The sequence below is a fragment of the Ascaphus truei genome, chromosome 10, assembly GCF_040206685.1.
Source record: "Ascaphus truei isolate aAscTru1 chromosome 10, aAscTru1.hap1, whole genome shotgun sequence".
In the NCBI taxonomy this organism is placed as follows: Eukaryota; Metazoa; Chordata; class Amphibia; order Anura; family Ascaphidae; genus Ascaphus; species Ascaphus truei.
The window spans coordinates 13923564-13946862 of NC_134492.1; the positions used below are offsets into that span (position 1 = coordinate 13923564).

Below are 23299 nucleotides of genomic sequence, written 5' to 3' on the forward strand. Positions count from 1 at the left end.
ATAAATTGGAGAGTTTAAGAAAAAGTAGCTTTAATGGAGAGTTTTATTCTCCATATGCAGAAATGGGCGAAATCCGCTATTTTTAGCATTACTGCATGTGGAGAATTGTAAATGAGGAGATGCGCGCAGCTGAAAGGGAGAAAAAAAAATTCGCGCATTTTTTTTTTCCCCTATAGACGGCGAGCTCCTGCTTCTTGCCAACTTTAGTTGGCGGAGAAAATTGACGAAAATCGCGCCAAAAATAGCCGCTAGATGGCGAGCGCGCCTTTCTGAATTTGGATATTTTTCAGACTGGCGAGATGTAGTTTCTCGCCAGCCGCGCGGCGAGATATTCAATTAGAAAAAAAAAATGGCGCTTTTTTCCTACCTCGCCATTTTCGGCTGTTTTTAGCGCGATTTTCGCCGGAAAATGGCGAGATTGTTAATAGCGCTGCTCTCTGCATGAGGCCCCTAGTCTCATATATTTCTCGCTCAATTCCTTTGAAAATGGGAAGATATTTGTAGGTCTGTTATGTGGATTAAGGCTGGGGCCATGGTACCGCAGACAGTGTACTGAAACAGGGACTGATTAAGCCACCCGTGCTGAAGCAGGGATATCCTAAAAACCTAACCTGTTGGGGGCTCTTGAGGACTGAAGTTGAGCACCCCTGATCTAGCATAAAGCCGTCCTACTTTGTTTTATATGTGTATTTTGCAAATGTATGGTACGTATGACGTCTAATCCGGCTCCTCATATGAAATGAGTTTGACACCCCTGTGTTAAACTGTTCTAATCTAAAATATCCTCGTTCTGTTGCAACGTGCGCCCGGAGACGAGAACGCCACTATCTGATTGCATAATCGCTAACATGCTGATCCAGCTGCTCCCACTCCTGAACGATGCGTTGTTTAACTAATTCGTTTTTTAGTCCTCCTCGCGACTGTTCTTTATCAGGACACCTGTTATGTCAGCGTTTTGGACCATAATTCTTGCTCTGTCTCGAGCACTTCTTAACGTGCTTATCGTCTTCGCTGAACATCATTTTATGCACTTGATGAGGTCATCACACTGTCACTAATTCCAATTTTTTTTTATTAGATTATGAAATCATTCTTAAATGTAATAATCTGCTGTGACAGACCTAGCATTGCACACATTTCCATGAAAATGTAGTGATTTTTCTGCAAGATATGACATAAAAAAATAAGGTCCTGTTTTTTCTGAACACAGTGTATAATGTATCAGCATTTTCATTGGTTTATTCTTAAACCGCATGAAAATGTAAATAAAGGTAACGTGATTATTGTTTTATAAGTTACACATTTTTATTATTTTGTAAATGTCCTCTTTTTTTTTTAAAGCATCTGCCTAATGTTTCATATTCTTTTTTTCAATGGATGGACACAAATATAAATATACTGTATATGTACAGGCATACCCCGGTTTAAAGACACTCACTTTAAGTACACTCGCGAGTAAGGACATATCGCCCAATAGGCAAACTGCAGCTCACACATGCGCCTGTCAGCACGTCCTGAACAGCAATACCGACTCCCTACCTGTACTGATTCTGCGCGCAAGCGGGGAGACTATAGAGCCTGTTACAAATGCGTTTTTACATCAGTCATGCACGTATATAATGATTGCAGTACAGTACATGCATCGATAAGTGGATGAAAGGTAGTGCTTCACTTTAAGTACATTTTCGCTTTACATACATGCTCCGGTCCCATTGCGTACGTTAATGCGGGGTATGCCTGTATATTATATTTTATTTGAAATATTCCAAACTGCAGAACATTAAGAGGCAGATTGCTATTTTGTTTTTAGAAATGTATTTCAGAGGGCATTATGGGTGTATTTGCAGAGGGTTACAATTAATTAATCTTGTCAAGCCTCCCTCCAACAGGTCAGGTTTTCAGGATACCTCTGCTTTGGCACAGTTGGTGCAATCGGTGCCTGCTCCAGCACAGGTTGCTTAATCAGTTCCAGCTTCAGCAGATGTGGCTCAATTAGAGGCTCAGTCGGATTGAGCCACCTGTGCTGAAGTTGGGATATCCTGAAAACCTGACCAGTTTTGTTTTTTGTTGAGCACCCCTACGCCAGCATATGATCAAGCTTCGATATAAATCAATCAGCAGGTTTGGGCTTGTCTGTATGTATGTCTTTATTTATATAGCGCCATTAATGTACATAGCGCTTCACAGCAGTAATACACTTGACAATCATACAAATAACAGATCATGGGAATAAGTGCTTCAGACTTAAAAATTAACATTTAGGAAGAGGAGTCCCTGCTCTGAAGAGCTTACAATCTAATTGGTAGGTAGGAAGGACGTACAGAGACAGTAGGGGGGCAATCCTAAATCCTAAAGTTGTTTCGACTTTGAAAGCAATTTTCACATTTGTATTTTCTATCACATTCCTTTTCTTTGCTATAAAGCTGAAGTGTTTGCAGGGGATAGCCTTAGGAAATAACCCCCTTTATTAGCAGTTTGGGGGGTCACCTCCTTCAGATCTAAAGGCGGGAGATTGTAACCCAGAATGGCAATGGTTTTCTCTGCCCCAGTTCGTGAGCTGATGCTTTTTGTATGTATGTCTTTATTTATATAGCGCCATTAATGTACATAGCGCTTCACAGCAGTAATACACGTGACAATCATATAAATACCAAATAATACACACAACACATCATGGGAATGTGTTTTCAGGCATAATTAACCCCTTTGCCACCAGATGGGTTAAGAACAACACAAGAAGGAAAGTCCCTGAGAGAGTAGCACTAGCAACTGCAATGCGTTGCAGGCCCCTCTGGCAGCCAAGGGGTTAAAAGAAAGTGAATTGTATCCACAGCTTTGTGCCACAAAGTGACTCTTGTAGAGGACAGGAGGAGCCCCAGCGTGTGGTGCAGCTCATGTGCCTGGGGGGTTTGTGCCAAGTCGGTCATGAGACCCGGAAGTTTTTTTTTTCTTATTTTCTATCACATGGCAAAGGGATGGAATCAAAACAGGAACATGGCGACAGTCACGTTGCAGCAGCTGCGTCACTTACATTATCTGCCTGCAGATCTGGGGGGTAAGGAGAGGGGGAGATGAGAGGGGTAAACTCCGGGGGGGGACTGACAGGAGGACATGGTGAGAAACAGGCATGAACCTGGGGCTTAGCTGGGAAAGGGGTGTGTGATTGTATATATGTTGCAATCCTGGTATCACTGCCCTGCACGCCTGATTTTGGGGGTGGAAATCCTACATTTTACCTCTTTCCCATGATGTTATTTTGCAGAGGTTTGCTTGTGCGCACCAGCTGATTGCTATTCATGTTCAGCATCCCCTAAAAGCTGGAAGTCCCTGATTTTTACTCTAGAGCAGGGAGTGGGTAACTCCCAGTCCTCAAAGGCCACCAACAGGTCAGGTTTTCAGGATTATCCCTGCTTCAGCACAGGTGGCTGTTGAAGCCACCTGTGCTGAAGCAGGGACTGATTGAGCCACCTGTGCTGAAGCAGGGATAATCCTTAACCTGGCCTGTTACTGGCCCTTAGATACTGGAGTTGCCCACTCCCTGCTCTAGATAGCACTGATTTCCCTATATTGCTTGTGTGCAAGCATGTACACCGAATCCCTGTGTTATTTTGTGACTGCTCTCACATAGCAATTGCGCTTTAACCTCTTCCTGGCCGAGCGTCCCTGCTTTTTTTTGGCAGTGCCGAGGTTAATGATTTGGGCATTTCGCCCCCTTTCCTGTCCTCGGATTGTAAATATAGCTAAAAGTTGTTTACATGAAAGATCCTGGAGGAGGTGCCTGGTAGGCTGGGCTCAGAGACAGTCCTGGGTTAGGAGGAGTCAGCTGTGTGCTGTGTACTGTCCTGTACAAGGTCTATGGTATGTATTTGCATCCAGCACCAAACCCCTCCAAACACCTAACCTTATAACAGGTGACCCCATTTCTTACAGGTCTCTACTGCATTACTGTTAGGGGGGGAAATTGCATTGGTTTTGCTTCTGTTCTTTAACCAATTGTACTAGATTGTTTTGCTGTTCTGTTTACCATCTGCCATAATAACATGGCAATTGTACATTTATAAACCATGTTCTGTTCCTGAGCGTCTGGATATTGTATAGGGGATAAACAAAGTTGTTGGTTTATCTCTCCAGACCCGCAGCAGTTGGTTTTGCAACTCCCGATGGCATTATTCCACTGGTATTGTTTTATCTCTGGGTATGGGGAAGCATTTCTAGAACACATTACTCTAATTCCTGGTTACTCCCTGGAGGACAGCCAAGCCTTGATGCCCTGCCTATAATATTTTCTTCTACAAGCTCCAGGGAGAGGTAAGGAATATACATAAAATACCCATACTTTTTAATTGTTCTTAATCTAGGGTAAAGTCTTATTTTACAAAAATGATACGTTTTATGACGTTGCTTTTATTCCATATAAGTTGATTTCCTCTGAGATGTATTTTTAGAAGAATGACAGAGCTGCTCACAAAATTGGTTTTATTTATAGGTTAGCTGGAGTGTGAAGAAAAGTTGTGAAAATGGATGTTCCCAAATCCCTTTATTATATTCACATCAATGTAATGAACTGCTGTTTTATTCTGTTAACCAGGGGTGGCCAACTCCAGTCCTCAAGGGCCGCCAACAGGTCAGGTTTTTAGGATTATCCTTGCTTCAGCACACGTCGCTCAGTCGTTGAATGGGTGGGGGCCCTTCCCTGAGGACTGAAATTGGCCACCCGTGCTGGAAACCACACTAGTGACTTGGCATGCAATGCTCTATCCACTTCCTTGCCAGTGGGGCTGTTGTGCAGTACTTTGCTACTTGGATTGGATAAGCATTGTAATTCCTTTGTAAAACGATGTCCGTGGCTTGTGCAGGATAGCACAACTTTATACATTCCCAAACGTTAAAAAAAAAAAATGTTTTATGGTGACATAAACCCGAATATCTTTTTCTTATAGCCTAAATCTGGGTACAGAATTGCTTTACCTTGATGATCATGCCTTTTTGTATTAAACAACAGTAGCACTGCTTTTAATGCATTTTGGGCACGGGTGAACCTGCAACAACATGGATTAAGGTATGACATACCCAACTCATCACATAGGTTGAACATCGTCCAAAATTCCTGTCTGTCTTATTCATAACCCACCTTACAGTTCTTGCCCTCCCTCTCCGTCTCTAGCAACTGCTCTTCTCCTGCCTTTGATCGTTTCAGTCGCCATCCCCCTCTACTGTTTCTCTGACCTTTTCTTCACCCTTTCTCTCTCTGTGTATCTTGTGTGAGCTCACCATTCCTTGCACAATAATTGCAACTAATATGGTTGGCATGTACTGGGCCCCATCCTGCGTGGCAATGGGATCATGACATCACAGAGGGTATGCATATATGTGTTTTTGAGAAGTTTAGGTTCCCGGAGGTCAAAAAGAGAGGAGCTAAGTAATAATTTATAAACTAATAGCATAGACCAGGTCCCACTGTTTGTTGTAGAGAGGGACTGTACCCCTTAAATTAGGATTCCCAAAAGAAGGCATGGCGTCCTGAATAGTTGGTGAAAAGGAATATGGCAGGCCACAGAGGACCTCAGGAAAGAGGGTTCCTGTTTGCCAGCGGAATAGCCCGAACCGAGGATCGGTGCTAATTTCCTCATCAGTGTGTATGGAAGTGGCAGTTGTCAAACAGTCAAAAAGTATTTGGTCAAGTAAAGAAGACCCACCAGGATTTCCGTAGGGGCCCGAGTAATCGTATTGGTACCTATGATTGTTCGAAACCAACAAGGAGGTTCGGGGCTCACATCTACGTAGAGCAAGTACATATACTTCCATTCAAGTGTTGAGTGGGCACTAATGGAAGAACCATATTCACGTATGTCTGATATAAAATTCAGTGCAGCGTTGTCAGAGTACTTGGGGACACGAATAAATGACCGTTGTACTTCAAAAGTTCCTGGCGCCCATTATTCTACAACCTGGCCCAGCCCCTGAAATCAAGGTAACCCATGCAGAGTAGGCAAACATAACACACCAATGTAATCTCCCTAGAAGCCGGGCAGGCTTTTTATATAGATACCCAGAGAGGGGGCCTCTCGAGTTGTATGAGGCAGACTGTTCCAGAGTGGGAGCAGCGTGGCTAAAAGCTCGGGCGCCAAAGGAAATGCAGGAGACTCTGGGAATTGTTAGGAGTCCTTCATCTGCAGATCTTAGTGAGTGCATGTAGGGAACTGGAATCTCTCTTGGGATAGATGGGGCCCTGGGCGTGTTGGGCTTTGAATGTCAACAATACAATCTTGAAATTCTCAATTTTTCATCTCGCCCTTCTCTTTGCACTTTATGTTCTCCATTTATCCCCAATCTGTCTTCTTTTGTCAACTTTCCTGTCTGACTTGCCGTTGCCATCCTAACGTTTCTCTGTATTTTCAGGTTGTCTCCATTTTCTGTTTATTGTATTACATTGACTTGTTGTGTTGTACTAAGCTCTTCCCTAAAACAGTCCCCCTTTTTATCTTCCTTTCACTCTGATACATGGTTACGAGTGGCAGATGATGAGTCCACCGCCAGCGTCTCTATTTGCTGCAGATTGTTCCGGAAACCCTGTATCCTTTGCTTTTTTTTCTTTTTCTCTCCAGTTGAAGGCCAAGTAATAAACATAAAAAAAAAAATATACAAAGTACTTGAGGTGTTGATGGAAGAAAAACTGAAATCTAAGGTGAGTCAAACGGATATTAAAGCGGAAAACCCTTTTTATTTAAAAAATATACTGTATATTACATTATTATTTTTTTCCAAAATTTTTTATTAGGCATTTATACAATGTACATACATTTCAACATAACCTTAGCCTAATACAGGATTTTTTCCTTTTTACACACCAATAGACTCGCCGCGGCTCCGGTACTATTAACACACCAAGGAGAGCAGGCGAGGGAGAGAAAGAGAGAAAGAGGGTAGGGGGAGAAACAGAAAAAGGGAGGGGGGTTGGGGGGGGGGGGGCTTGTCTTCCCTCCTTAACTAGTCAACGAAACATTCTCTATCTAGTTTATATTTACTAGGTCATTCTGTATATTACATTTTAACCTCTTGGCTACTCCTTAAATTTGAACCCACGTATTGATGTCTAATGGTGGATGGAGATTCACTTGCAGTATATTTACAAGTATATGTTATGAAGCCTTATGCTTATGTTCTAATTGGAAAATGTGGTGTCCCACGTAAAAAGGAAATATTTGTGGGGTTAAAGGTTATGAGCACGGTGTTTCATGCTGATGCAACCGACAATACTAATCCTGTCAAATCTTATTTTTATAAATGAATATTAAATAGATTACCTGTGAGCCATCAACTGGTACCCTTTAATGATGTAGAACAGTGGTGCCCAAATCAGTCCTCATGTGCCACCAACACGTGCAGGTATTGGGGATATCGCTGCTTCAGCACGGGTGGCTCGGTCAATGATTGTGCCACCTGTGCTGAAGCAGGGATTTCCATGAAAACTGGCCTGTTGGGGTGGCTTCAAGACTGAGTTTGGGACCCCCTGATGTAAAATCATATAGGTGATCTTAATAAAATACTCCCTGCATTTCGTTGTTACGTAGCACAAATGGAAGGCCTCGGATATAGTTCATTGATCGCATGGCGTCGCTGGCGCCTGTACGAGAAGCGATCCGTGGCCTGTAGGATTGCGGGGCGTGATGTCACGTGAGCGGTTCGCCCTCATTGGCTGAACCGGGCACGTGACCCGGCTGCTGCGCGACAAAATAAAAATAATTGTCACGTGAAAAATCGCCCGCACACTCTACGGCCGTCCTCATTGACTTATGGCCTTTTGTTTGTGGCGCGCGCTCCATTGCACGGACTGTGGACGCGGCCGACGTGTCCGTAAGTATAGAATATCAGACCGCTACGGCAGCGTGCCATTGTCGCATGAATACGTTTCTACATTTTATGTTGACATAGTTTTGGGAAAGAGGCTTTGTCCATAGTAGGACGGGCTCGCTTCCGCGCTCCTCCTCCCCGGCGTCGCGCTTGCAAGACAAACCTGTCTGTATTGCGAAGCGCCGCTCTCCCTGTAGCGCATGTGCATGTGCTAGCACTATGCACTACTACATTGCCATCCTAGTGTTTGTTTCGGCGTGAGCTGCGTAGCCTGCACTATGGACAAAGCCTTAATCTCGGTGGCCGGCTATTTAAATTGAGTAGAGGGTTGAATTCCAAAAAGTATGAGCTTTTCAAAACCTGTGTTAGTGGCAAATTGATGATGAAGCCCTTGGACTGCCAGTTTCGAGCCCTGGCTTTTTGCTTCCTTCCTGTTGCGTTTTCTTTCTTTGGCATTACACCAACTCTGTTGCCCTCTTTTGTTGGAAACGAGCACTGCACACCTTATATTTGTAGATACTGTAGTGTAGCAGTTCATTTTCTGGACACATTTGACCCTTTCTTTCTCCGTCCCCAGCACTATTCCACAGAAAACTGATGTTCTGAGAAATCCAGATGTATTGAAATTAAACATAGAATAACTATCACTGTAAAGGCATGATGAGAAAAGGGACGCAGTGACTTGGCAGGCTGCCCTGGCTCAGTTATCACAGTGCTGATGCTGTCTATTCTAAAAGTACAGTACTGTGATAACTGAAGGATGGCAGCCATCTTAACTTCAACCCAGCAGATTCCCAGAGGCACACGAAGACCATGTCTCCCCATGTCACAATGTACACATGTATCATTCATGTTTCAAATTCATATTTTATTTTCCTAGGTCATGTTTTGCTTGCCATTGTTACTTCACTTTTTTTTTTTTAATCTTTTCATTGCTTGAAATAATAATTTTTTATTTTAAATAAATAGATTTTTTTTTTTTTTGTTAAACGTTCCATTTATTGATTTGCTGATTTTTAATATAATGTGATCAATAGAAGCAAACCAACATTTCTTTTTGGTGATGAATCTACCATTTTCAAAATGACGCGGTCACTCAGCGAGCATGAACTTCATTTAATACACTTGCTGTATCTACATCTGAATGCTCAAATTGTATTATTATTATTATTATTATTATTATTATAAATGAAACCTACAATTAGTGAGAGAAGACCTATTTCCCACATCAATATAATATTTGATTTTTTTTAAAATATATGAATTGTTAAGGTAGATCAATGAAAGGGTAAATGTAATATGAAATGTATTTGTAGATTCAAATGTGGCCCCTTACTTCATCTACATATTAAATCTTTCAGTGTGACCTGGCTGGTAAATACTTTTCTTTTGTGTTTATTGGTGTGTGGTGTGTGTGTGTGTGTCGTCTTTTTTTTAATTTTTTTTATTTTTTGGGGGGGGTTGCAGTTTTGTGAGGTGACCTGGTCTATTGATCTATTCTGTGCTTTTAACATACACATCTCTTTCTGGACAGATTCTGATGGTTATTATATTCTTTGAAACATAGTTGTTTTATTTTTTATTTATTTATAAAAATGTTTTACCAGGAAGTAATTAAGTTACCTGTCGTTTTCAAGTATGCAGAAGAACGTGGTGTGTGTGTGGTGCTCAGAACTGGGCCAGTGTCCTATTGAGACATATAACATAATATAATTCTTTTTCATTTCAAGGAATTGAGCAAGTGCCTATTCCCCAACGGGGTGGGGATAGGACCAAACATTTAGACAGACGTGAATCCTATTGGATTTTTACCCTTAGAACCAGAACACCCCTAGGAATGAACACTGAATGGGACTTAAGTCATTTTTTATGATTTTTTATCATTAATGTCTATCCCAAATAAACACTTATAATTTTTTATTATTTTTTTTAATTAGTAAACACACTAAATTAATTATAAGTCATATACATTTTTTTTGTATCACTTATATACTTCTATAAGTATTCCAATAGACATATTCTTACCACATATTATATATACATATATTCTCTTTACTATAGATGGTTATTTGTTAGGTATGCAATCACACACACATAGTCACTTACAATTATTATTTGTGGAGACAATGGCTAATTTCGGTATTGCAAGTTTAACACATAATTCCCATTCAGTGTTCTATGCTTAATTAATATATTGAGCTATAATTGAGTCTTTATCTAACTCTTCCACCTTTTGATGTATTATAAACTGTTAAAATATATCATAAACTGTAATAATGTGTAATGCACTTTAATAACTGTATTATCCCTTAATTTTTGGTTTACCCTCTGAGATTATTCATTATAAACATCGTTTTTGCAGTCTTCTAGGAATTAACAAGGTATCATTTCTGTCCCATAGATGGTTATTATGTCAAAATATGCTTATGTGGTTTAACTTCTTTATAACTAATTGTTTTAATCACTTAAATGCATAATTATTTAACCTGGAGGTTTACTCCGTACATATAATTTACCAGGACTGGGAGTCTGTGATTTAATTATCCAGAAAGTTGTTTGTTCATTAAATGTCATTGCCAAGGTTTCTTGGTACTTTTAACAATGTTGCGTGTTCAGTGTTAATAAAGTTGTATGTTGATGAAAAAGTTTTATACCACACGACATGTCCAGCCAATGGGAATAGACGCTACGTCGACGTGCTTGGCTTCGGCGTCGCACGCTGATGACGTCATTTCTAGGACGCGACGGACATCTCGTGGCAGTCCCTATACACTACCTGATGCGCCCTATCTCCGGGGAGCTTGCGTCATATGGCCGCGACTGGCAGCAGCTGCCGGCTATTGGAGCCGCAACCCACTGATTAGAGGCGCATAAGGTGGGTATAAATAGGCAGTTACTTGATCCCTATGTCACCTTGATAAAGTACACCTGTACGAAACGCGTAGGTGCGTTCCTCTTGTCCTATTTTTGTTCCCTGTATGTGTTATTAGCTTTAATACAATCTTCATTTTTTACAACTGCGGAGTGGCCTGGTTTGTTTCTTCCTGCTTGACATTGCAGGACGTCTGGAGCTGTGCTCTGTCTGCACCCACCGTTTTCAAGTATGTCCTGGGCACAGAGTTATGATATACATGGTTACATTAAGTGAACAGGGTTATACATTATATACAAGACATTGCATGCACAGTGAGATAAGTAATAATCATCTCAGAATAGGGCATTATTGGCCAGTATTGCCCTGTTCTGAGGGGATTATTACTATTATAGGCTAAATGTAGGCTTATTTGTTGTTATTTTTACATTTTCATAAAGATACACTTTTGTAGTCATTTTTATCAGCATGATTGTCTACATTCTTTTGCTTTTACTGCAAGTTTATTAAAAGGAAATTGTACATACACACAGCAACCCCCCCCCCTGTATATACACACACTGTGCAGCCCCCCTATACACACACACACTGCCTCCCTCCTCCCTCCTCTACACTCACAACACACACACTGCAGCCCCTGTAGACCCACAAAACTGCAGACACACAAAAACGCAATCTGCAGCCCTCCTACACCCATACACCCACAAAACACACTGCAGACACACGCAAACCAACAAAACAGACTGCTGCCCCCTCTACATCCACAAAACACACACCAGCAGCCCCTTCTCTACACCCACTGCAGCCCCCTATAAACCCATGCACTGCAGACACACAACACACTGCAACCCTCCTCTACCCACGAAACACACACTGCAGAGACACATACAAACCAACAAAACAGACTCTGCTGCCCCCTCTACACCCACAAAACACACACCAACAGAAGACACACACAAACACCAATAAAACACTGTGTTGGCCCCCTTTACACTCACAAACACACAGCAGGCACACACATTTCCCCTCACTCCTGTGCGGAACTCTGCAGGGAGTGGGAGGAATCAGCGCTTGGCTGCAGGCAGGGGGAGGAGTCAGTGCCTGGCTGCAGGCAGGGGGAGGAGTCAGTGCCTGGCTGCAGGCAGGGTGGGGGAGGAGTCAGTGCCTGGCTGCAGGCAGGGTGGGGGAGGAGTCAGTGCCTGGCTGCAGGGTGGGGGAGGAGTCAGTGCCTGGCTGCAGGCAGGGTGGGGGAGGAGTCAGTGCCTGGCTGCAGCCAGGGTGGGGGAGGAGTCAGTGCCTGACTGCAGGTAGGGATGGTGAGGAGTCATTGCCTGGCTGCAGCCAGGGTGGGGGAGGAGTCAGTGCCTGGCTGCAGGGAGGGGGAGGAGTCAGTGCCTTGCTGCTGCCTCCTGTCCAATCACCTCCCCTGTCTGAGAGCTGATTTCACTCTTTGTGAATGAGAACTGAAAGCTGATTTGCTGAAAAACGTGGCAGGATGCCAAAAATTCCAGGCCATTAATACATGTATAATGCCCAGAACGTTAACCAATCTGAGCAGGGATTTCAATAATGCCCGGAATTTACGAGCTTTAGTCTATAACATGTATTATAGGCGAATGCAACTGTTACAGACAGAACTTAGACTGGTGGCGACTGTGAGAGTCTCCAGTAGACTGTTCCAGTTGTGAGGTGCACTGTACGAGAACAAGGAGAGGCCAGATACTTTGTTGAACCTTGGGACCATGAACAGTCTTTGAGGAACCTTTGTAGGATTGGAACCCCTAAAAACAAACATTTCACTCCTTTTTTTTTTTTTAAATTAATGAAATATCTGATTTGAGAGTTTGAAATAACATGGCCACTGACTGATACTTGTCAAAAGTCAGAGCGGTTCAGATAACTTCCGATGGGAGTAATTTGTGAAATTCCTTACTTAATTTGGGAAGGAATACAACGAGATCATTCCAAATGTTAGTTTGGTCATTCTACGACCGTGGCTGGGTGGGCGTTAGTCTTGTACCTCACTACAAAGCCGCAAGCTAAAATGTGCCCAGCTCCAGTGCAACGTATAATTGCGGTGACTGGTCGCATTTCAGCCAGCACTGCGCCGGTGAGTGGAGCGACATGCACGGCAGAGCACGCCTGAACCTGCTCTCAATGCTGAGGGTGGGGAAGGAGTCAGTGTCTGTGTCACACTAACACACACAGCTGCTAACGGGGGGGGGGGAGAGAGTGTCAAAACTGCCTCCCCACTCAAAACAATGGCTCCTAAACATTCTGTCTGGCTCCTATGTTTTACAAATAAATATATATCCTCCCCAGCCTTACAAAATGTGTAATTTAAAAGGAAGGCAAACAAAATATCTGCTACAGTGTATATACTTGTTTGTTGTAGTTACTTAAGGAACAGTTTCCCCTACAAAAAAGTTCATAACACCCCCCCCCCCCCCTTCATCTCCTTTTTTATACATGTATAGAAAGTTGGGGGTTTCCAGAGATGAAATTAACTGTTAAGCACTGCTGACCCCCTTCCCCCAAAACTTTAACTTGGAATGTTTACTTTTAAAGACAAAATATTGCAGCATCAATATTTTAAGTGGTATAAAACCTTATCTTTTTGTAACTAAGATCTGTTTAGTATCTTCTGTTCACAATGAAATCACCAATCCTATGCTAAGTTCTTTTATTGGATATATCCTGATTTAATCCCTTTTCTGCCAGATGGGCTTGTATCTGCTGATGACAACGGATGGGGAAAAGGTTAAGCGTCTTTAAAACACTGGCTCAGATGATGTCATGCCCCTGTATTTTAATTCCAGAAGAGCAAACTGGAGCATTAAACCAAATGGGGGGAGGAAAGGAACCAGGGGTGTAGCTATGGCCCGGGGGCCCGCGCTCTTGAGGGGCCCGCTCTCCCCCCCATCCCCCCCCCCTTAGCGGCCCATCTGTCTCTCTTCAGGTAGAGACAGGCTTGGGCGGGAAGGAGGAGAGCGGTGGATGCCGGCACAGTTGTAGGGAGGTCTTCCTGCTTAACTACTTAGGCCTTGCCCCTGCTGCCTACTACAGCGTCCGCTGTGGCGTTCGCTGCACGGACGAGAGCCCTCCCCTCAATGGCGCCGGACCTCGGGCGAGAGTTGCTCCTGCTCTCAATAGAATTGAGAGCAGGACTCGCGTCGAGCGATACGGCACGCCCCCCGGCGGTTCAGCCAATGAGGGCGAACCTGCCGGGTGACGTCATGGCCGCGCCCCCGTCACTCCCCCGCCACGCCCCCCGCTCTCTTCCTGCAGTGAGCTGCAGACCAGGGAATCGGCTGAACGCGCCGCCAATCTCGCGGGCGCGCGTTACAGCGGCGTTACCGGGGCCTTAGCCTTACGCTCTGCAACGTGTGTGTGTGTGTGTATTTGTAATGCATATGTGTGTTTCATGCATTATGTGCATGTATATTTAGTGGGGTTTTTTATATGTTGAATATAAGTGTATTTGTATATGGGATGTTTGTGTGTTACACTAATGTTGTATGTGTGTATATGGTGTAGTGTTGCTGTGTATATATGGGAGGAGAGATGAGGAGGAGGGGGAGAGGAGATGATGAGGAGGAGAGATGATGGGTATAGATGGATGGTGATGAGAGCAGGGGAGCGCAGTCTTTTTCTCCTGCGCCCCCCTGCCGGCTGTCCCCCTCTCTGCCCTCCCTCCCCCCTTACCTTTGTTCTGGGTGGCATGACATCACGTTGGCATGGCAACGCGTCTCCAGACCCCATCTGAACCAAACTAAGTGAAGTTGACAAAGGTATTCGGAGCTTCCCTGGCATTTAATTTAAGTGCCTTTGGGAAGCGTGCGGGGCCTCTGTAAACTCTGCATCCCCCACAGATAATCTCGCGCGCGCACCCTTGAGATAGAGGATGGAAGAAAAAATAGTCAGTATTAATATTAATGGGGCCCTGGAATTTTTTTTGCCCAGGGGCCCGCGAATGCCTAGCTACGCCACCGAAAGGAACCAGTTTTTTTGTGCAAACCCAAATTGTAATGCCTCGTCCTGGAGCCCCTAGCAAGGTAATCCAAACACACACTCACAGGGAAGATTCTCCATCACACGCGTGCTCCTCACCAAACACATGCCGTCATGCATGATCTGTGCTCCCGATTACTGCCCGCGTGCTGTAAATGTGTAACATAACCAGAATATAGATGGAGGAAAATCGGAGTCATTTCTGGTTCAGATTAATTTTGTCTCTTTAATCTGGTTTGATTTAGCCGACTTTATGTATAAGCACAGTGACAGAAAATGAACAGGCTAAGGCTAGGCTGGTCTCAGTTAATTTACTCTGGGTATATTTGTATTTTTAGCTTTTGGAAAGCTATATTTAAATGACTTCCCACTGTGGTCTCGTTTGCCTTGGTCTTACACCATTCTCTGCCCCTGTCTGACCCCCAGTTTCCAAAGCTACTGTTAATCTTTACTCTGTTATGCAGGATTCTGGAAGTCAGCATTTAGTAGAGCTCAACTGTATTCTTTTCATTGTAGATACTTGGCAGTGAGCTTTTTGAGAAGGAATTAACATGCCTCTGTTTTATACAACCTTTATTCAGAGTTAATTTAGGAAATACTTGGTAATTTACTGTATATGGGTTTAGAACATTTGGCAGGCCTTGTCAGTGCCCAGGGAAACAGGACTGACATTTAAAGGAGCAATCCATGCAATATCCAAAACATGTATTTTTAATCAGTTCTGCAGTATTAGATCATACTTACTTTTTTTTTTTTTAACAATGCCATTTTTAATGAGTTTTTTGAGATACTGAGCATCTTTTGTTTTCTATAGCAGGCTTTTAGTACACTTCCCCCAGCTGTGTAACATCTTTGTAACACTTTCTTGTTTGTGATAATTTGTTGCCAACATCCCCAGCAGTTTGAAACTAGTAATAGATAATATTACCTTCAGTAATATAAGAATACATTGTAGCTGCTGAGTTACACCGAAGAAGGATCGATTGATTCAAACTGAAAGGCATTAAGTTAACCCTGGGAAGCAGGATTTTGCTGATTGATCACGGGAGAAATAATCGATTTTCAGATCAGGTAATTCGTTTTCAATGAAAGGTAATCAAAGGCTGAGCTAAATTAAATACATTTTTTTTTAAAGTACAGTACTGCCTGGATTGCCTCTTTTTTTTCCAACTTAATTTTTATTAGAGAGAATATATAATTAAATGGGGGGCAGGAGTACAAAAATAATGGGGGGGAGGGGGGAGCATTTATATCACAGAGATACGGTACACAGGTTTTCTTCACTGGATTATTATACAGATTAAATATCACTTTGCTTTATTGGGACAGTGATCCATCAGAAAAACACTGTACAGGCAGTCCTCGCTATCCAACGTTTCACTTTACAACGAATGGCCTATCCAACACAACCCTACGGGCCGTTATCCGACGCCGGAATGCGCTATCAGACGCCTGAATGCGTTATCCAACGCTCACGACCACTGATTAACATGGGACTCACTTTACAACGGTTTCACTATCCAACGCTACTTCCAGAACGGATTCCGTTGGATAACCGAGCACCGCCTGTAATTGTAATTTAACACTTGCTGTTCTTAATACCTAAATTCTGAGCCCGAGAAGGAGGTCTGGATTATTGCCTTTACAAGAGCAGTTTAGACTGCCTCTTTCACAGACCGGGGAATAGTATCATTTCTCCTGTCCTGCACTTGATGTTTTTCCTAAAGACATTTGGTATTTTAAATTTAACATAAACTCGCTGGACGTATATCTGTAACTATGGAATTGTTTAATATACTAAAAAATGTGCTCCCAAGTCTCACTGGACATCCGTATTTCTATTTAATCTTAAATTCTACTACTTCAATCAGAGGACACTGCTGCCACTTTAAAACTGGTAAGCAGGTGCTGGAATACTCCATTACGCAACAAAAGATAGAGTTGTTAAAAAGCAATATAATTAATCCATCATGAGACTGATTTAGCCCTGGTTCAGAACAGTCTTGCATTTCTATGGAAACATTCTTCCGAGAACCTCCAACAGGTCGAGGGTGTTCCAAATGGTTAGCAACTTTAACCAGAGTCAACTGCCCCAAGTTCAGTTAATCCTTTATTTAGTTTAGCAGTAACAAAATCCTTAGGGCCATGTGTACAAATGCTTGTAGTTTGGGAAATAAAATCCCAGAACTAATTGCAATAATGACAAGGGATGACTTGGATATTCTGGCTATTATTGGGTCATGGTACAATGAAAATCGGAACTGGGGCACAGCTACACCAGGTTATATTATATTTAGGAAGGCATTGACCTTTGATGTGTAGAATAACAACCATTATCATAGATAAATTGGAAGACGCTGAGGACTTCCTATACATCCCATTTTTGGAGGAGAGTCCATCGTATCAAAAGAGCTCCACTGCTGTCTGTCTGGGTATCCCGCACTCTAGCTGGTGACTGGGTATCCCGCACTCTAGCTGGTGACTGGGTATCCCGCACTCTAGCTGGTGACTGGGTATCCCGCACTCTAGCTGGTGACTGGGTATCCCGCACTCTAGCTGGTGACTGGGGATCCCGCACTCTAGCTGGTGACTGGGGATCCCGCACTCTAGCTGGTGACTGGGTATCCCGCACTCTAGCTGGTGACTGGGTATCCCGCACTCTAGCTGGTGACTGGGTATCCCGCACTCTAGCTGGTGACTGGGTATCCCGCACTCTAGCTGGTGTCTGGGTATCCCGCACTCTAGCTGGTGACTGGGTATCCCGCTCTCTAGCTGGTGACTGGGTATCCCGCACTCTAGCTGGTGTCTGGGTATCCCGCACTCTAGCTGGTGACTGGGTATCCCGCACTCTAGCTGGTGACTGGGTATCCCGCACTCTAGCTGGTGACTGGGTATCCCGCACTCTAGCTGGTGACTGGGTATTCCGCACTCTAGCTGGTGACTGGGTATCCCGCACTGTAGCTGGTGACTGGGTATCCCGCACTCTAGCTGGTGACTGGGTATCCCGCACTCTAGCTGGTGTCTGGGTATCCCGCACTCTAGCTGGTGACTGGGTATCCCGCACTCTAGCTGGTGACTGGGGATCCCGCACTCTAGCTGGTGACTGGGTATCCCGCACTCTAGCTGGTGACTGGGTATCCCGCACTCTAGCTGGTGACTGGGTATCCCGCACTGTAGCTGGTGACTGGGTATCCCGCACTCTAGCTGGTGACTGGGTATCCCGCACTCTAGCTGGTGACTGGGTATCCCGCACTCTAGCTGGTGACTGGGGATCCCGCACTCTAGCTGGTGACTGGGGATCCCGCACTCTAGCTGGTGACTGGGGATCCCGCACTCTAGCTGGTGACTGGGGATCCCGCACTCTAGCTGGTGACTGGGGATCCCGCACTCTAGCTGGTGACTGGGGATCCCGCACTCTAGCTGGTGACTGGGGATCCCGCACTCTAGCTGGTGACTGGGGATCCCGCACTCTAGCTGGTGACTGGGTATCCCGCACTCTAGCTGGTGACTGGGTATCCCGCACTCTAGCTGGTGACTGGGTATCCCGCACTCTAGCTGGTGACTGGGTATCCCGCACTCTAGCTGGTGACTGGGTATCCCGCACTCTAGCTGGTGACTGGGTATCCCGCACTCAAGCTGGTGACTGGGTATCCCGCACTCTAGCTGGTGACTGGGTATCCCGCACTCTAGCTGGTGACTGGGTATCCCGCACTCTAGCTGGTGACTGGGTATCCCGCACTCTAGCTGGTGACTGGGGATCCCGCACTCTAGCTGGTGACTGGGGATCCCGCACTCTAGCTGGTGACTGGGGATCCCGCACTCTAGCTGGTGACTGGGGATCCCGCACTCTAGCTGGTGACTGGGGATCCCGCATTCTAGCTGGTGACTGGGGATCCCGCACTCTAGCTGGTGACTGGGGATCCCGCACTCTAGCTGGTGACTGGGGATCCCGCACTCTAGCTGGTGACTGGGGATCCCGCACTCTAGCTGGTGACTGGGGATCCCGCACTCTAGCTGGTGACTGGGTATCCCGCACTCTAGCTGGTGACTGGGTATCCCGCACTCTAGCTGGTGACTGGGGATCCCGCACTCTAGCTGGTGACTGGGTATCCCGCACTCTAGCTGGTGACTGGGTATCCCGCACTCTAGCTGGTGACTGGGTATCCCGCACTCTAGCTGGTGACTGGGTATCCCGCACTCGAGCTGGTGACTGGGTATCCCGCACTCTAGCTGGTGACTGTAAGAGTCTTGTAATGCTGGGTTTCTTTTTATCCTTGTGTGTGCATTTCTTGTGTTCGGAGCACTGGAATAAACTTTTTATACTTTATTTTTTTAACACAATGAAGCATGCACTTGATATTTTTTTTTTTACATTTTGTTTTGGATGTTGTACATCTTGCAAGATGCAGCAAGATTCTCCATTTTTACCTTTTTGGAACTTTTTTCATTAAAAAAAACAGTATATAGAGAGACCGTTCTTGCAACTAATTTCATATGCTCTATGTGAATAGTTACATCTACATTTGAGGTGTGTGTGTGTGTGTGTGTGTGTGCGCATGTGTGTCTTTAAACATTTCCATGGCAAACAAATACTTTGGACAATCTTTGTCAAATAGTCTGATCAAGAGGTAGCTAAGGCTGAGGACCTGCCCATGAAGCCGGCCCCAGTCCCTCCTCACTGCAAGGCTCACTACGCACTGACATGCGTCAGCCGCCAGGGGGTGCAAGAGGATTGTGATCCCGAGCGGTGATGCATCACGTGGTGCGCTGGTGAGCCTATCAGCACCGGGGGCTGAGCTTCCCCCACCTCGAAAAGGTGGGAGGGGGCGGGGAGGGAAGTGTGTGCGTATGTGTGTGTGTGTGTTGTTATGCACCCGACCTATCTGCATCTCCCCCCGGACCCACAACCTCCTGGACCGGACCTTCCAAAAGCCTTAGGCCGCTCCTACCAGACCCGCTTTGGCCACGCCCCCTGCGCCAAAAAAAGTTCTGCAGATCGTGGTGCAGTGACTTGCACGCGTCGCCGGCAAGCAAGACGGCCATGTGGGCGTGTGCAGCGGGTCCTCAGCCTAAGGCCTCAGTCCCGCTGCGCTCGTTGGCGCGGTCGGCCACACGCGAGTTCCCCACCAGCAGGGGAATCCTCCCGAGCCGGTCCCGGTCCCCCCTGGCGGCACAGCGCACTACACGCTGTGGCGCGTCAGCCGCTATGGTACACAAGAAAATGGTGATCCCTAGCGTTGACGCGACACGTGGTGTGGCTGTGAGCCAATGGGGAGTGGAGGCTTCGGGAGGAGGAGAGGCTTCGGGGAGCGGGGAGGAGTGTATGTGTGTGCCTGAGTGCATGCGTGCCTGCCTCTGTCTGTGTGTGTGTGTATGAGTGCGTGAGTGCCTGCCTCTGTCTGTGTGTGTGTATGTGTGTGCCTGTGTGTGTGTGTGTGTGTGTGTGTGTGTATATATGAGTGCCTGTGTGTGTGTGTGTGTGTGTGTGTGTATGAGTGTGTGTGTTGCTTACCATCAGCAGCTCCAGCCTGAGTCCGTGGAGGGAGGGGGGGGAGAGTAGCCGGTCCCTCCGCTCAAGCCACGCTCCCCCTCCCGCTCACACCTCCCACTCCCGCCCACCTCCGGCTCCCGCTCCCTACAGACCGCATATCGCGGTCTGTGTATGTCAGCGCACCGCTGTCTGCAGTGCGGGCGCGCTGACTCTGGGAGCGGGGCCTTAGCTCTGTCCCTTTGCTTGCAAAGTATGATGACATCATGAGTTCAGGAGTCAAATCAATAAACATCAATCACTGATTTGCTAGAATCCAATGTATTATCCATGTATTATTTGTCCTAACTCTGTGCCCAGGACATACTTGAAAACGAGAGGTAACTCAATGTATTACTTCCTGGTAAAACATTTGATAAATAAATAAATAATGTACCTTACCAAGCAATTCATATACATTTTTTACCAGACAGAAATAAAGGTGATTTAATTTTTCTATGGAGCCAATAACTTAGATAAGTTTTTTTTTTTTTTTTTAACCTGCTTAATTGAACTGCCCCTTTAATCAGACAGGGGGCGCTGCTGCATTAATCTGAACAAATGGTTTGTGAGGTCTTTGTCTTACAACATGTTCTGACTGGTGACCCGGGGACCAGTGACGTTCTCCGTGGGCCCTTAGCACTGCAAAAGTGTATCCTGTTGTCCCAAATGTTTTTGTGGGTGCTGTAGGTTTAGCTTACTACAATATACCATACAAAGGAGACCGCAATAAGCACTCAAGGCCATTTCCAAAAAAAACAGTATAAAAATAGTATTTATTATACAAAAATATCACCCAAATGTTGCTTTATCACAAAAATACATTTTTGTAAACCATAACTAATACATCATAGAGATGGGACAAAATCCCCCTATCAGATATATTACACGGTCCTTCTAAACATAATGCATGTAAAGCCCACACACAATATACAACATCAGCTGGCGTATTTATAGCGACCCAAAAGGTGGCACTGTGTGCTCATTTGCATGTCGTTTCCTAGAATCCCTTGCTGCAGTGGAAGCGCTGGGTGATAATGGTGAAAGGCGGGGTTGCAGACCTGTCTAAGATATGCAAATGAGCATACAGTATGTATGTATGTATATATGTATATATATGTATGTGTGTATATATATATATATATATATATATATATATATATATATATATATATATATATATATATATACACACATACACACCCGCCGACAGATTTCATGGGGCCCAGGACTAGAGTTTAGACCGGGGCCCCCCCATGTGTCGGCATCCTTGCGAGCCCCCGCCATTCACACCCTCGTGGGCCACCTCCTCTATTTTCCCCTCTCCACGTGTATTTCTCTCACTCTCCCCCATCCCTCCACCTCCTTCCACCCCCTCTCTCCGCTATCACTTAATTACCTCCCCTTTTATTCAATCCCGGTCCCTCAATCTTCCCCACAATAATTACCCCACTCCCACACACACAAAATGCAACACACACACAATGCAACACATAAAAACCCTTGTACCTCACATCACCTCCCCCCTTGTACCTTACATCACATCCCCTCCTTGTACCTCATCCCCCACTTGTACTTCACATCCCCCCACCCCACTTATACCTCACTCCCCCCCTCCCACTTGTACCTCACCCTCCCACCCTCAGTTGTACCTCACATCACCTCTGCTGCACATCGCGCACGCACCTTCTATGCAGTGCCTACAAACTGCCGAACTTCTGGCGTGGGGGCGGGGCTTGCACGGTTTGCCGCAACAGTGAAGAGAGGTACCTGCTGCAACGGGGGAGGAAATCTGCGGCCCAGCAACCGGACACGGAGCGGTGCCGGGACAGCTTTGGCCCGGCAAGTGGTCATTTCCAACTGTCAGCGTCGGACGCCCCCCCCAACTGCCCTGGCTCTCCCCACTATATACACAGGTGGTCCTCGATATTCGACGGTCGGCTTTCTATCGCATGCCTTATCCGACGCCGCATAATGCAGTCCGCTGGACGCATTATCGTCGTCGGAACTGCTTATCCAACACTCACCAGCGCGGATTAACATGGATCTGCAATCCGACGGTCCATAATCCGACGGCGGATTGCAGGATGCATTTCGATGGATAAGCGAGGACCTGCTGTGTGTATGTGTGTATGTGTGTGTGTATGTGCGTATGTGTGTGTATGTGTATATATATATATATACACACACACATCTCGCTTGCTCAACTTTCTCAACACCTATTCTCTCCTAGACCCTCTACAATCTGGCTTCCGCACTGCTCACTCCACTGAAGTCTGAAGCGCTTATTCCCATGATCTGTTATTTGTATTAGTTGTTATTTATATGATTGTCACGTGTATTACTGCTGTGAAGTGCTATGTACATTAAAGCTGCAGTTCAGTCTTTTTTTTTTTTTTTTTACTTCAATAGTTTCATGTGTGCAATCTCTAATTACCTAAAGAACTGTATAGCTGCCGGTCAATTCGTTCTCCATGTATTGATAGGCAAAATTTGGTGACATAATTAGAGCTGGCATATGTTTATATTCTGCCTCTGTCACTCAGTGGAAGCTCATGAATATTCATGAGCACTCCTGCATTGACATGTGCTAGAGGGAGGGCAGGGCTGACAGAGGGGTGTGCCAGGGCTTGTGACAGGACATGAAGGGGCAGTGCCTTAGCAAATGCTTGTTAAAATAGAATACAAGAAAATTGGTCTTTCAAAGTTGTTTTTTTTAAAACAGAAAAAGCTAAAAGTATTTTTTCTTACTACAGAACTGATTTATTAAAAAAAACACACATGCAGGATATTGACTGAACTGCAGCTTTAATGGCGCTATATAAATAAAGACATACATGCACTGTATATACACCCTCCTTCCAGCAGACGGCATCTTCATTCATCACATAAGAATCATTTTCAGCTACGACACATTTGCCTTAAAGTTGTATCTATAGCAGGGAAATTCCTTTTTAGTCATATAGTCTGCTTTCAGTCACGAGTCACTGCTAAAAAGTACGTTCAATTACAAATGCAATTCCAAAGAGCCTTCTCAG

The 23299-nt window shown here is 45.0% G+C and overlaps 1 long non-coding RNA gene across 2 annotated transcripts; it reads left to right on the top strand.

Annotated features, from left to right (window-relative positions):
• The first annotated feature begins 3458 nt into the window (after nt 1-3458).
• Nucleotides 3459-10870, top strand: LOC142503540 (uncharacterized). Of its 2 annotated transcripts, XR_012804040.1 has the most exons (3): nt 3459-4308; nt 4941-6685; nt 8429-10870. It is a non-coding gene; the product is annotated as an uncharacterized LOC142503540 (long non-coding RNA). The 2 variants fall into 2 exon arrangements; XR_012804039.1 differs by having other exon boundaries at nt 3459-6685.
• Nucleotides 10871-23299: the final 12429 nt, after the last annotated feature.